At 50.0% G+C, this 15,882-nt stretch overlaps 1 pseudogene; it reads left to right on the top strand.

Moving 5' to 3' along the window:
• The first annotated feature begins 8,623 nt into the window (after positions 1-8,623).
• LOC118580290 overlaps positions 8,624-15,882 on the top strand; it is a 110,885-nt pseudogene continuing 103,626 nt past the window's right edge.

The following is a 15,882-nucleotide window of genomic DNA, read 5'->3' on the forward strand; positions in this document are numbered from 1 at the left end:
CTGCTTGCAAGACCCCAGATGGGCACAGCAAATATATATGGAGGGTGACCAGCTGTGGCAGCCATGCTGGAGGAGGCTACAGACTTGAGGAAAGGTGCACCCAGATGTGTTTGGAGATTACTTCCAGATACTAGATGTATGAAGAGTTCGGTTGCATTTTCAACCCCCTTGTCCTTTTCCTCTGCCCTTCTCCTTTCTTCCTCATCTCACTGGTTCCATGAGTCGATATAGTTTATGCCTCCATATCACAGAGCAGCGAAGGGGCCAAAAGAGCAAGTTGGGATAGGCACCACACTAAACCCCAAGTGTCTGGGAGTGTGCCTCTGACTTGTGTCTCAAGAGGGATGTCACAGTCCCCTGGATCTCTCATAACTCCTCACAAGGGTGTCTGGATGAAGCGGCTGCTCAATAAAAACCGCCTTACTGATGGCTCAAATATCATTTCCAGTCTGTGTTTCTGGTGGTCAGCAGGATGGATGCTTTTGAGACAATAAAATCATGTGGAGTTGATACTAGAGAAACCAGATATGCTGGGGAAGGAACAAGAGATGTGTCACTCCCCCCTCCCTGGTGTGTGTGTGTGTGTGTGTGTGTGTGTGTGTGTGTGTGTGTGTGTCTGTGTGTGAATGTGAGTCTGTGTGTGGGTCTGTATGTGAGTGTGTCTGTGTCTGTGTGTGAATGTGAGTCTGTGTGTGAGTCTGTATGTGAGTGTGTCTGTGTGTGTGTGAGTGCGCCTGTGTAATCAGAAGTCAAGGTCAGGCATTTATTCTTGTCACTCCTCACCCTATTTTCTGAGGCAGGGTCTCTTACTAGAGAACTTAGCATTTTGGATAACTGCCCAGGCATCCGGATATCTCCTCCTCAGTTCTGGGGTTACAGATGTGTTCCCCTGTGCCTGGCTTTTACCTGGGGGCTGGGGATCCAAACTCACATCCTCATGCTTGCACAGCAGACACTATACCCATTAAACCATTGTGCCATCTTCCCAGCTGCCCCTTTTCTCATACAGAGTCCCAGGTTCAAGTGATCCTCTGGCCACCTCTTCATGAAAGCGGGGACTATGGATGAATGCCTTCGTGCCCAGCCCCAAGTCTTGAGAAGCGGTTGGTGCTGTGGGATTCTGAGAGACAACCCATGTCAGTGAAACTGTGATTTATTGATGGAGCCCATTAACATTATTGATGAAGCTCCTCTTTATGTTGTCCTCCAATGCACAGGACAGTGCACCCACTGATACTGAGATGTCTTTGCTGGAAGGTTCCAGAGCATCAGTGTTCAACTTGATTTCTCCAACTGTGTCCATACCTCCAGTCACAACAGCAAGAACTAGTGCTTGGGGACCTCAGATCTGCAGTACCCCCAGGAAGGCTGCCTGTCCTGCTCTGTGCTAAAGAGACTCCCACTTCAAGAGAAATCCCCTGCACCGGCTAAATAAACATGACAGATTGCGTATGCTCCCCACAAATCCACACACAGTTCATGAGAGTAGAGTTTGGAAGAAATATCCAAGCTCTGAATGCATTTATCTTGGTTGGTCTTTGACCATAAAAACTAAAATCAGAGGCTCCATACAAATAGCAGGAGAAAGACGCAGCTCAGACAGGCATTCTGCTTAGCCTGGGGCTTCTCCCCAACTCATTCCATAACAAGAGTGAACTTCTGGTGTGGAATGAGTTCGTCCCTCAGAAGTGGTAATCTGTCCAGAAAGTCTGTCAAGACATACTTGGCCCCTGGAAATCCCCCATCACATCATGGGAATGTCAAAAGCATTTGAGTCTCACCTTCTTGAGATAAGGATGGGGGTGCCCTGGAGAACCAGAGCAGTTTGTCTGCAGCCCACAGTGCAGTTTCATGTTCTCTGCACCCTCAGGTTTCCTATGTACTTGGTGCAGGGTGGGGGGCATTTTGTGCTTTTTAATTAAAAATTTAAATTTTTTATTTCTAAGAGAGAGTGTGTATGTGTGTGTTTCTGTGTGTGTGTGTCTGTGTGTGAGTGTGTGTGTGTAAGTATGACTGTGTGTGTGTCTGTATGTGAGTGTGTCTGTGTGTGTGTCAGTGTGTGTGTCTGTGTGTGAATGTGTGTGTCTGTATGTGAGTGTGTCTGTGTGTGAGTGTGTCTGTGTGTGAATGTGAGTCTGTGTGTGAGTCTGTATGTGAGTGTGTCTGTGTGTGTGAGTGTGTCTATGTGTGTGTCAGTGTGTGAGTGTGTGAGTCTGTATGTGTGTCTATGTGTGTGTGTGTGAATGTGTGTGTTTGTGTGTGTCTGTGTATGAGTGTGTCTGTGTGTGAGTGTGTCTGTGTGTGTCAGTGTGTCAGTCTGTATGTGAGTACGCTTGTGTGTGTGTGTGTGTGTGTCTGTGCATGAGTGTGTCTGTGTGTGAGTGTGTCAGTGTGTCATTCTGTATGTGAGTGTGTCTGTGTGTGTGTTTGTCTGAGTGTGTCTGTGTGTGAGTGTGTCAGTGTGTCAGTCTGTATGTGAGTGTGTCTGTGTGTGAATGTGTGTGTGTGTGTCTGTGTGTGTCTGTGTATGAGTGTGTCTGTGTGTGAGTGTGTGTGTGTCTGTGTGTGTCTGTGTATGTCTGTGTGTGAGTGTCTGTGTGTGAGTGTGTGTGTGTGTTTGTCTGTGTATGAGTGTGTGTGTGAGTGTGTCTGTGCGTACGTATGTGTGTGAGCGGGTGTGTTCAGGTGCACAGGCAGAGGTCAGAAGACAGCATGGCATTCTTTGGAACCAGAGAACTGGCGTTCAGAGGTACCAGCATGCTATGTGGGTGCTGGGACTCAGCCCTACTTCCTGTCAGCCAGCTCTCTAACCACTGAACCATCTCTCCAGCCCCATTTTTTGTTTTCTGTCTCAGTTGTTGAAGGGTTTTTGTTTGTTTGTTTGATTTTGGATAGATCTTACTTTGTAGCCCAGGCTGGCCTCAAACTTACAGCTATCCTCCTAAGTGCTGGGATAGGGTTACAGGAGTGAGTCCCCACACCCATGCTCCCTCACTTGGCCCCCAAGGTCATATATCTGAACCCTGGTTCCTTTCCAGCCCAGATGCCTTTAAAGCCCACCCAAACACGAGTTTGTCTCTGGCTGCTCCGCATGCAGGGCCAATGGCTGTGACGAGAAAGTCAGTAATAGTTCTTCAGTGTCATTGACTTGCCCTGATGGAGCCCCCGCGTGCCCCCTGCTCTCTCTGTCCCCCTCCTCTCCTCTCTGTCTCTCTGCACACACAGCTTACCAAGCAGGAGGAGCAGCTGGTATTCAGAGTCCAAGCGTTGGCCTCAGAATGCCTGTCGAATGCAGGGGCTGCAAACCAAGGACATTTTCTGGCATTTGTGGATGGCATTCAGAAGTGCCTTTGCTGCTGCTGATTTTGAGACAGGGTTGCACACTGTAGCCCAGGCTGGCCTCTAGCTTGAGGTAATCGTTTTGCCTTAGCCTCTGGTTTTCGGGACTGCAGGTGAGCACGTGCACATGAGTCCCTTACATGGCTGGCTTCTAAGTGACTTGGTACTTCCAAAGTTTCCTTGTCTAGAACGTGCATGTCTCAGAGTGGGGACAAGTATCATTTACCTCTCACAGAGGACACTGAGGTGGTGTTACAAGACCCAGTCACGGCCAAGCTGAGACCATCCAAGTTTCCTGACTTGGCTCTTCTATGGCTACAAAATTTCATTACGGACCCCGCCTTTTAAAATTATAGCTTCTAATATTTGGGACTGGTTAAGTTCCAAGCCTTTCCTAAATGCTTCATCAATCATAGCTCACGTGGCCTTCATAACACTGCTATGAAGGACCTCTAGCCTCATCACACTGATGGGACGTCCTTGGCACAGAGAGGCTGAAACATTCTCTGAAGGTCACACAGCACTCTTTACACTCAAGTACTTCTTGTTCAGAAGATCACCATTTCTGTAATACAGAAGCACTGCTTATGAGACATTGTGATGTTTGAGATTGTCTCTAAGACGTAAAATGACATTTAAAACCTTTTCTACTTTAGACACTTCATAAACACAGATGTGTTTTCCTATACCTGTGCCTGTCCACTCCCACAGGTCCAACCCAGAGCTGAGAAGACAGGCTAGACTCTGTACCAGTCTGTCCTCATCCCTCATGGCCAGTGGCCTGCACTGCATGGTCCCCACGTTGGCCGGGCCCTGCTGGCCCTGAAAACTGTCCTGTGTTTTCACAGCAATCAATGCCCTCTTTAGAAAAGGCTTGCTGGTCTCCTGTGCCCTGGGACGGACGAAGTTTTCCACTAGACCCCACCTTGGACTCTCACCCCCCTCCTCCCTCTTCTCCCCCCTCCCCTCCCCTCCCACCACACTAGCTCTTCATAAGAGCTCCTCAAGGCGTCACACCTACTTCAGACATTTTTAGGGGCTTGGCAGGGCCTGGGGTGCCACTGCCAGGATCCCCACAGTCAGGAGGAGGCCAGCTCTCAGGCCCTGCCTGGGCTGTGCATTCGCGGGACCTGGCAGAGGCCTTGCTGTCAGCCAGCTGATTCTCTTTCTCACACTCCCCAAACAGCACAGCCTTGCGAGGCAGCTGGGGCCTGTGAGGCCTTTGGTGGTGGCGTGGCGCCTGCCACATCCCCAGGCTGCGTCCTTGTTGTATTTCCCCTCTTCCTCCTTTTAAAGGACTTCCCCCCAAGTCCTTCGGTCGCTGAACAGCTGGGCTCAGATATTAGATAGACCCTTTTCTGTGCCCCACACAAGCTTGTGAACAAAAGGGTTTTAAGAACCCTGATAAATGAACAAGGTCTTGGGAAGATGAAATGTTACGACGATTTCAAACAATCGCAATCCTTGTGAATCTTGAAGGCTGTGCCCTTTCTGAGCTGGGCCTGCTGGGGACTGTCTCGGAGTCTAGGAGAGCCCACTTCTTTCTTCAGCCTCCCTATTCGCCAGGCCTGGGAAAGTTGGTCTGAAGATGGCTCTGCGCAGGCATCAAAGTCCCAGCCTTGCTTTCCCATCTGCTGTTTGTCCTGGTTGGAGGGCACAGGGTGCCACTGGAGCTGGCCCTTGCCTCTTGACTCATCCTTCAGAGGGATGCCAGTGCGCAGACTGGAGCCTCCCGCCCTCCACTCCGGAAATGGAGTCTCCCAGACTCCGAGACAGAATCCCCAGCTCCCTGTCTGCAACACGGTCCTGTGAAGTCTGTGTCACCACCCTAGACTTCAAGTGGGGAAACAGCTGGAGACAGCATGGGGCTCTGCCGCAGTGGCTTCCCAAGTCTGTATGCAAGGTGACTGCAGCTTGCTGACTACTAGAGGAGTCAGAACTCCATCTCCATTGTCTGGATCTTCCCTGGCTTTTTGGGTAAAAAAAAAAAAAAAAAAAGAAACCTCTGAGCACATGGCAAGGGGGCTGCACAGAGGATTCCTGGCTCTCTGCCTCCCAGTTTCCAGAGAGGAGCTCCTAATCCAATGGAGCTTGCCTTGTGTTTTCCTTTATTTACGTTTGAATTTTAAAAATTAACTTTTTAAATGTATGTGTGCACGTGCATACTCAAATATGTGTTCATGTGCTTATGTGTCTGGGGTCAACTTGAGTGAGGGGGTTCTTTCCTTCTCTCTTGCGGGTCCTAGAAGATGAACTCAGGGGCTCAGACTTGGAGTCAGTCACCTTTACCTGCCCAGCTACTTTACTGCCCCAACCCTAACCTACTGTTCCCTAGCCTGGAACTTGGTTATTTGGTTTGTAGACCAGGTTAGCCCTGAACTTGTGGCAATCCTTTGCCTCTACCTCCTGTGAGCTGGGTCCAGGGTATGGACCACCATATCTGACTTTTTTTTTTTCTTCTGAAGACAGTGTTTCACACTACAGCTCATAGCAATGCTCCTGCCTCAGCCTCTCAGGGGCTGGTATTACAGGTGTGGGCTGCCACATCCAGCTCAGGGGGAGGCTTCATTTCAGAACTTCCTCATTACCATCCAACCTTCTGGGAACCCCTGAAGCAAACACATTTTTCTGAATGTGTCCATTTCATGCCATCTGAATCCCACGCTACTTGCTAAGGTTTGCTGACAGCTCAGTCCAACTTGAACCCCTTTGTGGTTCTGCCTCATGTGGGAACAGAAAGGTCAAAGCTTAGAGGAAAGTGACAGACTGGGGAAAAGCTTCCCCCAGCCCTCAGAGCTCCGTGAAATCATTCCTTGAGGGATTTGCCTTGTTGGGACCTCTAGGAGAAGCCTGGAGGCTCACAGAAGAAATTAAACACATATTCATTGCAGTGAAAGTATCTGACTCAAAGTCTCAAGGGTGGGGGTATCGGAGGGGGGAAGGGGAGGGAAGAAAAGGGAAATGACAAGAATGGGGGAGGGGCTTATTTCCTGCATATTGGCACTGTGCTTGCCCTCCTTCACTCCAAAGAAGAGACCTTTGAGGGCAAGGGTCTGGGGAAAGAGAGCTTAGGGAGAGGGAGGTCCCAGCTGGGTCACGAGCAGTGTGGGAGAACAGGGAGGGAGACACCATGATGAATGAAGACCCCAGGGGAATAGGAAGAAGCAGAGTGCTAGAGAGGTCCCCAGAAATCCACAAAGATACCTCTACTGTAGACTACTGGCAATGGTCGAGAGAGTGCCTGAGCTGACCTGCTCTGATGGCCAAACACCCTGGCTGTCATGATAGAACTCTCATCCAGTGTCTGATGGAAGCAGATGCAGAGAGACACCACCAAGCCCCAGGTGGAGCTCCGGAAGTCCAATCGGTGAGAGAGAGGAGAGATTGTATGAGTGAGAGATGTTGAGACCATGGTTGGAGGAAGCACAGGGACAAATAGCCAAACTAGTGGAAGCACATCAACTGTAAACCAATGGTGGAAGAGCCCCATGGAACTGGACCTGGCCCTCTGGATAAGTGAGACAGTTGATTAGCTTGAACTGTTTGGGAAGCCCCCAGGCAATGGAGCCAGGACCTGTCCTTGATGCAGAGGCTGACTTTTTGGAGCCTGGAGCCTACACTGAGACACTTTGCTCAGCCTTGGTGTAGGGAGGAGGGGACTGGACCTGCCTTGCCTGAGTCTGCCAGGCTGGGCTGACCCCCCAGGGGAGACCTTTCTTTGGAGGAGAGAAGACGGGGGAATCCGTGGCTGATATGTGAAATTAAGTTAATTATAAAATAAAAATACTATATAAAAAAAAGAAACATCTAGGAGGAGAAGCAACCTGAGTCCAGAGACAGGAGAGATGCTCCAGGTATCAGCCACCCTAGAGATTTGCAGATGATCACTCAGACAGGTTGTATCTGGAGGAATTTAGGGATGTAGCTGCATAGAGGCTGTGGCATTTCCATGGTTTGTACTCAGTGTACTCAGGGTGGGTGGTCTTGGGCTGTCCAGGAGGATTTTCTCATTGCAAGTGGACAAGGGTAGGGCTACTAAGCCTATACAAGGACCATGAAGAGGTCTATGGAGCAAATGCTAGAAACTTCACACCACCCACACATCTATCACACCTCCCCCCCCCCCCCCCCACCTCCACCCCCGCCTTCTGAATGTCTTCATCCTTTTTTAAAGTGTTATTATTGTATTAGTATTTGTGTGTGTGTGCGTGCACGCGTATATGTGGAGGCCACTGGATGACTCTGTGGGGTTGGTACTTTCCTTCTACATTTAGGTAGGTTCTGGAGAAAGAACTCCCTCACTAGGCTTTCAGAGGGGTAAGCACCTTCACCCGCTGAGCCGTTATTGCCAGCTCCTCTTCATCCTGGTTATTTTTATCTTTTTTTAAAAATTTTTTTAATCCTGGTCTTCGAATCTCTGCCTCCCAGTTCTGGGGTTACAGATGTGCTGCCATGCGTGGCCATCCTTTACCTTAGTTTTGAAGCTTCTTTTTGGCTTTGTGGAAAGTCACAGACAAACCATCTTCCTTTGTGGGGTTTTCCTGTTGATAATTAAGACTTAAAAAAAAAAAGAATTTCTGTTATTACAATTTTTGGTTATTTGCTTATTTCCTTAAATTTTGCAGTGCTGGGGATGGATCCCAGGGCCGTGTACATGGTAGGCAATTTCCTTACCACTGAGCTACATCTTCAGCTTCTTAAGGATGTTTTTTGCGTCAGTCTTTGGACATATGCTAGGGTTATGTGGTAGTGGCAACAGTGTGGCTGGGGGAAGCTTCTGGGGTGTCCACCATAGTTGAGCAACCACAAGACACCACATCCCTCCTTGGCTCCTCCTGCGGCTTTTTTGGTGAGAAAGGAGGGTCCTTATGTGTGCTAGGCAAGCACACTACCGTTGAACTATACCTTGGTCCCCAAAAGGTTAATCTTAATTGGTCTGCCTGTTTCATAGAGAACCATGAGATAAAGTTTGGAAACTTGTTTGCAAGGATAAAGGGACACGTAGCTGTGGCTGCTGCCAGGCTCTGCCTCTGCGGTCGTCGGGACACTGCCCTGCCAGAAGGCGTGGGAGGAGAGGGGCTTCCAAAGCCAGCAGCAGTTGGAACTCTGAGTGGAACATGGCCGGCTGAGCCTTCGGCCCACACAAACCACCCACCACCCTCTTGGCGGGCCTGCACCAAGCCCCAGGAAGGGCAGAGTTTCTGTGGAAACTAGAGCCAGCCATGCCTGCTGAACCAGGCTGGCTAGGGGTGGGGGCAGCCCTGTGCCACATGGTGTGGGCCACATGGGCATGGAGGGGGAGCGACAGCTGCAGGGTAGGAGCTGGAGGTGGTCAGAGCCTTGCTCCAGCCAGCCTGCGCTGGGCCTAGGGGCAGCCGCCTGCTCCCGGCTTAGACAATTCGTGGGGGGCTGGATGAGGTTTGGAAAGCCTGTGGGTGGGATGCCAGCGAGGTCTGGGGCCATCAGGCAGGGCAGAAGGTACACACCCTCCACCCAAAGCAGAAGGGAGTGGGTTGGGCCGGGCAGGCCCTGGCTGCCTCTTCTGTGGAGGAGGCCCCTCACCCTGCTAGCATTCTATGATAGACCATGGGTCACCGCAGCGCTTCTGATGTACAAAGTTAAGCCATACCGCAGCCTGTCTTCTCATCCCCACAGCGCCTCTCCCTCCAGCCCTTAGATGTACATGTGGCTCCTTCTCCAGAGACTTTTCCAGTCTCTCCTGTGAGCGCCTACTGTGTCCTGTTCCCTCAGGCCTCCCTTTTGCCTGACCCCCCTGAGTCAAAGGGTGGCATCAGGAATGAGGCCACAGAGAAATCTTCGGGGGTGACTGTGGCCACTTTCGCACTCCAGGTTAGCCCTCAGGAAGGCTTTATCCTCCTAGACACTGTCCCCCTCTGGTCTGGCTTCTAACATCAAGTGGCCTTTTATAAAGGGGCCCGGGTCACCATCTGTAGTGCACACCTTAAGTCCAGTTCCAACCACACAGTGTGGTTTTGAAACAAGTGTCCACACACAGCTACTGGACTAGCGACCGTGGCTTCTCCCCTTATGGATATGTGGCCCTCGCTTCTTTTGTCATGGCTTTGAGACGGGCTCTTGCCACGGAGCCCATTTTGGCCCCAAACTTGCAGTCCTCCTGCCTCAGCACATACCATCATGCCTGACTCCTGTATTTGTTTCAGCCTCTCTTCCCATTTCCGTGGTTTTCGAAGACTGTTTAGTCTGGTCTGTTTGTTGGTGTTATTCTAGCCCTCTGCCTCCTTCCTTCAACAGGACCTCACTTTGTACAACCCAAGATGGCCTCAAAGGCATGGCTCTCCGGCCTCCCAAGTGCTGAGATTACAAGCAGGAACCCCAAACCTGGCTCATAGCTGCTTCCTGGTGCTGTGATGGAATGGCCCAGGCTGGGCACCTCATAGAGGATGGAGGTTTATTTTGAGAGCCAGCTAGCTAGTTCAGGCCAAAGGGATGGCCTTCAGGACCTCACCCAATCCTAATCACATCCCCTCTGCAAGACCTCACCCCCAAATACAAACTTGGAGGCTAAGTCTCCAACACATGAGTTTGAGGTGATCACATTTGCACCATCCCAGAGCCCCAGCCTCCCACCCCGACAGAGGAGAGGAATGAGGTCTCTTCCCGATGGAAAACTGAGTATTAACCAGAGTACAGACTGTGAACTTGTGTCATGTATGTAACTATGCATGTTCCTCTGCTTTTAACTCTCACCCCAAAGCCCTTTACAATTCTACTAGGTAAAGGCTCCACTGTCCATCCTTCACCCAGCTGAAACTCTGTGCTTAGCTCCCAGGCTCAGGAGCCTCTCTTCTTTGCTTTATAGTCATGCTGTTTCCAAGTGAAGCCGGGTCCCTCTGCATTGTTTGCCTGAGCTGCTGCCCTAGGATGATCCTTTCCATGGTGACAAGTTCCTTCCACGTGGTCCTTGAGGAGGTCAAGGGACTTGCTGGAGCAGCTAGTCAGGAACCAGGATGAGAAGCCAAGCTTTGCTCACCCTCGAACTCACAGCCTTTCTGGATCTTGCAGCCTCACTGCCTATTGCTTCCCACTTTCCTGTCCTAGCGACTCCTGCAACTTGAGGGTACAGCACAGTTCAAATGCTCCAATCCTTCCAAATGCCCCCACTGCAGAGTAAGCCTTCCACCTGCGGCTCTCACAGGCCTGCTTAGGCATCGGTCCTCCTTATACACTCAGGCCCTGCATGCTTGCTCAGGCTTCTCTCTGAAATTGCCCTGGATCCCCTGAAACAGTGCGTGACCATCAACCATCATTCCCTCCTCTGTTCTCTGCTGTATGCTCTCCTCTCTTCAGTTGTATCAGACAGTCCTTGTGTGATGTCCTCTGCCTCCTCTGTGGGTCTGTGAGCCTCTCCAGGGTAGTGATCAAGCTATCATCTGCATTTACAGAACTGGATGCTCACTTATGTGCCAAATAGATTTTTCAGAGGGTCAGGGCTTCAAACAGACACCTTATTAGCTTAAATAATGGTGAGTTATTATTGGCTCGTATTCCAGCTGAGGATGCTCACTCTAGTGGGACGGTGGCTGCACTTGGCTTTCCTCAGCAGGAAGAGGCAACAGGTTCTGAGCTGGGATCCTGGAGATTTTGGCCAAGAAGTTGAGATTTGCTGTGTCTTGTTTTGACTTTACACATGGGATATTTGGGGGAATCATTCTGGATAAAAACAAAGCCCCCCTCTTGGCAAGCCAGCTCATGCTCCCACTTCTACAGGGGAGGTAGGTCACACAGCTAGAGATTCAGGACTTGAACCCCAGGTCGGAGACATCATTTGAACCACTCACCTTGGGGCATTCATCACAGGTTAGTTAGTACAACTCACTAGTGAGTCATTAATGCAGAATTTATGAGGAGGGATGTAAAGGCCCCTGTTTCTTCTAGCTTTTATGTCAATGAGGGAAACGAGTCATTAAAATGATAATGATACATTCAGAGATGACACACTGAGTCAGTGCTGCACAGAAGCACTTGGGGGGATATTTACATGGACTTTCAGAGCTACTGAGGGGGCCTGGAAAGTCCCTTCCAGCGTGTGTGTGTGTGCGTGTGTGCATGTGTGCGTGTGTGTATGTATGTGTGTGTGTGTGTGTGTGTGTAAAGTCTAGGCTGCTGAGCTGGGCGATGGTGGCACACACCTTTAATCTCAGCATTTGGGAGGCAGAGGTAGGTGGATCTCTGTGAGTTCGAGGCCAGCCTGGGCTACCAAGTGAGTTCCAGGAAAGGTGCAAAGCTACACAGAGAAACCCTGTCTCAAAAAACCAAAAAAAAAAAAAAAAAAAAAAAATCTAGGCTGCTCATGACTCTCTTACATCCTCACCTTCATCCTCATATGCTGGGGTTGGAGACATGTGCCACCACACCTGGATGAAATATGTTCCCCAACTTTTCTGCAATGGGTTTTGGGGAGCAACATTTTCCCTCCATCACTGCCTGGGATAGGTGGGCTTTAATATCTATTAAAGTTAGCTTGCAGGATAAGTTAAAAGCAAAAACCACATGTCCCCTAAAGCCAAACAGAAGTGGGTTGGGGCACTTTCTAAGCTTGTGTTTTGAGGGCCAGTTCTTCCTTGGGAGAGGGTGGGTGAGCAGATGTCAGAAGCAGTGATTGCATCTTCTCAGGGAAGCCACAGTGCCAATAAGGAAGTCACAGTGCCAACTCAGGTTAGTCTATCCTTTTTCCCCCAGAGTCTGCACGAAGCCATACACAGGAATGGAAGTGAGAGCGAGGGGCCCAGCCACTTCCCAAAAGCCTATGTACCGCCCCTTTGGATAATGAGAGAGACTGGTTTCAGACCCAAGGGTCATGGCTGCATGGGGCAAAGGTTGCCAGTGCTCAGAGTCAGGGGATGAGGGGCTGCCTGGAAAAACCGGGAAGCTGCCAAGAGCCTTCCATCCAAGGATCCCAGTGGTATTCTGAGGAAATGGGGGGTGTGGGTACCATGGAGCACAGTGGGAGAAGGCTGTTGATGGGAATGAGCTCTGTTGAAGTTCTAAAACTTTCTCTAGGGTGGTGAGGGAGCAAGGGAACATTTCTAGAGACCATTCCAAGGAAGAAGGGATAGACAGGTGAGGGGTACTGATCCTGGACTGAGCCCCTGAGTATGACAAGAATTCTCATGACCTGCTGCTGCAAGGAGACTTTCCCATGGGGGAAACAGTTCCAGATACTCAGTGTTCTGTCAGAGATGCCTTATCAAGTGTGGTGGCTTTCTGTGTTTTAGTCCCACCTAGATTAAAGATGAAGTTCAGTAGACTTGGGCTCTGTCTTTAATGGATTCCAAAGACTCCATAAAGGGAAGGTCTAATGCCTATTACCTATCTTTTGTGGGCATAGGAGAAAGCAGGGTGGTGCTATACAGAATGAGAGGGAGAGGGAAGAGGCTGATGACTTGGCCTCTCTGTGTCTCTCTGTGTCTCTCTGTCTTTCTCTCTCTGTGTCTCTGTGTCTCTGTGTCTGTCTCTCTGTCTCTCTCTCTCTCTCTCTCTCTCTCTCTCTCTCTCTCTCTCTCTCTCTTTCTCTCTCTCCAGCATCCTTCAAGCCATCTGTGAGATCGTTACTCTCTCTTTACACTAGGCCTCTGGGATCTCAGGCTGTCTCACCAGCCTGGTGTTTAAGCAGCCTCCTCCTACTTGGTCTAATAGCTTCCCCACACTGAAAAACTAATTCGTATGGTCCCTGCTTACTCTTCTGGCTTCCAAGATCCACCAGCACTTCTCTGTGTGTCAGTGGTCTCATCAAATAGAGGGAAGATGTCCACTTGGAACTGTTCTCATCCCAAAAGTGCACTGCCATACACAGCCACTCTTCCAGCCCAGACAGCGCTGCTGACCATTCCTCCCTATCACAGCAGGTCTCATGGGGAGCAGATGTGGCAGGTGAATTCTAGCTGAAGGAGAGAGAAAATTCAGAGGTCAGCATCCATGGTGCCCTCACAACATGAGGTCTCCTGAGGCATACAAAATTATACAAAGCTAGTAACAATGACATTGGAGTCAACTGTGGGAATATATAGGGAATCGTGATCACCTCCCGGCAGGTGGGGAGGAGCCAATAACGGTTGTAGAAGATAAGATTCAATTCCAAACTGGGGGGACATGAGGACACTGATGAGGAGAAGTAGGAGGATGGCATTCCTATGCATAGGAAGATCTGAGCACAGGATTTGAGCACAGGAGTGGAAATAAGAAGTGTTGTGTCCAAGAGTATCAAGCACTGGATGAGAGCAAGCCTCGGCTGTTTGGGGTACGGTGTGTGCTTAGAGCGAGGATTCCAGAGATGCTGCAAAGGTGATGTTAGAGATCCAGCCCAGCTCCAGAGGAGTCACCCAGCCACAGGCATCCCCCTGCAGGGGCAGCAGGAACTCCTAGGATTGCTCTTTGCCAGGAATCAGGATGTGAACCGAAGCTAACAGTAAGGGGCGGTTGAGGTCTGGATTCTCCCAAGAGCTCTGGCTGCACAGCCTGGCCTGGCAAGACAAGAGTTCTTGTGAGTTTTCTCCAACATCATGGCTGTCCTCCAGATCCACAGGCTCCCAGGCATCAAGGAAAACCCCCGCACAGAGTCCCGCGGGGCACACAGAATGGTCAGCTTTGAGATCAGGGAAGGGATCTAGACAAGGAAAGTACCCAGGTCTCAGAGCAGATGCTGAGGGCCCATCATCATGCCCCTGAGCTTTATTCCACACTGCTTCTCAGCCCATTAGAGTCAAGTCTTGCCACCCACCTCTTGCCTTCATTCTTTCCTGGCAACCTCGATTAGGTACATGTGCTAGACTCCACCTCAGACAAGCCACACAGGCTTCACACCAGCTGCCTCTTAGCAACACCTGTCTTCCCCAGCATCCCTTCCAAGCAGCTTTCTGTGGCCCTCCCTGGGGATACCAGCCACTCCAGCCCCCTGCACCTGCTCAGGAATTAAATACTTTGGACTGGCATGTGGAAGTTCACCCTCCTTTCACTCCATGCCCCCTCACAGTGTCTCAGCCTTGTGCTCTGTGGCTCTAAGCAGACCATTAAGCCTTGGTACAGGGCTTGATCATCAAAACCATGGTCTCTGAATGTACCATGGAGGGTGATCAACATGCATGGAGGCTGGACGGGGAAAGCAAGCTTCTACTGATTATTTCTTGATTTGTTTTTGAGACAAGTTCCACTGTGACCGAGGCTGGCCTTGAACTCACAGCATTCCTACCTCAGCCTCCCAAAATCTGGGATTACAAGGAAGAGCCACCATGTCCAGTTAAAAAACTATTTAAAGAATACAGCCATAAGGCAGGGCTTTAGTTATGAGTATATCCACACTGGTTCATTAACTGTAACAATGTGCCACAGTTACAGGAGGAATTAACAGAGAAAACTGGGTTCAGGACATATGGGAATCCCCTGGACTATCCTTAAAACCTTGTAAACAGAAACTTACTGTAAAACAAAAACAAAAATGTCACAGAAATACCATTCTTTATTTTTTAAATCTCTCTCTCTCTCTCTCTCTCTCTCTCTCTCTCTCTCTCTCTCGTGTGTGTGTGTGTGTGTGTGTGTGTGTGTATGTCTGATGTATGTACGTGTATGCATGGTCACATGTGTGGGTGGCTGAGCATGCACATTTGCACTTATGTGGGTGCACATGCACAGGCTTATGGGTGTTGTGGAGGCCCAAGGTTCATGTTGGGAATCACTGAGGTTAGGTCTCTCAATCCAACTTAGACCTCACCAGAATCAACTTGTTCAGGCATCCCATTTCCATCTTGTAAGCGGTGGGGTTGCAGGTGGGGTGTCATGGCCAGCCCACAGTTCGGTGTGCTCTAGGGATCTGAACTTAAGCAAACACTTTAACCACTGAGCGGCATCCACAGCCCAGTACTGTCTTTTACATGGTCAGTCTTTCCCTGTGTTCTGTGCTGCAGGTGATGCTCTTGTAGAGAAGCAGAAGAGCTAAAACACAGGCTGGGGTTGTGAGAGCGGGACGTGAGTCAGACAGAAGTATCCAGAGGTCTGTGATCAGGCTCCGTCAATCACCCAGGGACTCAAGCCCCTCCTCTCTTCTTCTCCCTCTGTTGTTGGATTTGGCCTCCTCTACAGAGTCCAAGGTGGCTTGTCATCAATGCATATGTTCCAGAAGCAGCCTGGAGGACTCAGCTAGAGGGGCAGATTCATGCATTCACATTCTATTTCTGCTCGTGCCCCGCTGTCCAGAACTTCATTCAAATGGCCTCTGGTGGGGTCTGTGGAACATGCGATGTTCACTCTGTGTGACATTTGGGGGTAATTACGGTGCAAAGAAGGGAATTGGGACATTGGGCGGCAGCTAGCACAATCTCACAATGATAGTTTTATGAATATGTAGCTAGCTGTGCATGTGTTGAAATGGTTCTCAGTCTGGTTTTGGTTTGCTCTTTTAAGATAGGGCCTCACCACATAGCCCCAACTGGCCTGGAACTCCCTATGTAGACCACGCTGGCTTTGAACTTGTAATGAACCTTCCATCGCTGAGTACTGGGATTACAGATG

The sequence above is a fragment of the Onychomys torridus genome, chromosome 3 (genome assembly GCF_903995425.1).
Source record: "Onychomys torridus chromosome 3, mOncTor1.1, whole genome shotgun sequence".
Classification (NCBI taxonomy): domain Eukaryota; kingdom Metazoa; phylum Chordata; class Mammalia; order Rodentia; family Cricetidae; genus Onychomys; species Onychomys torridus.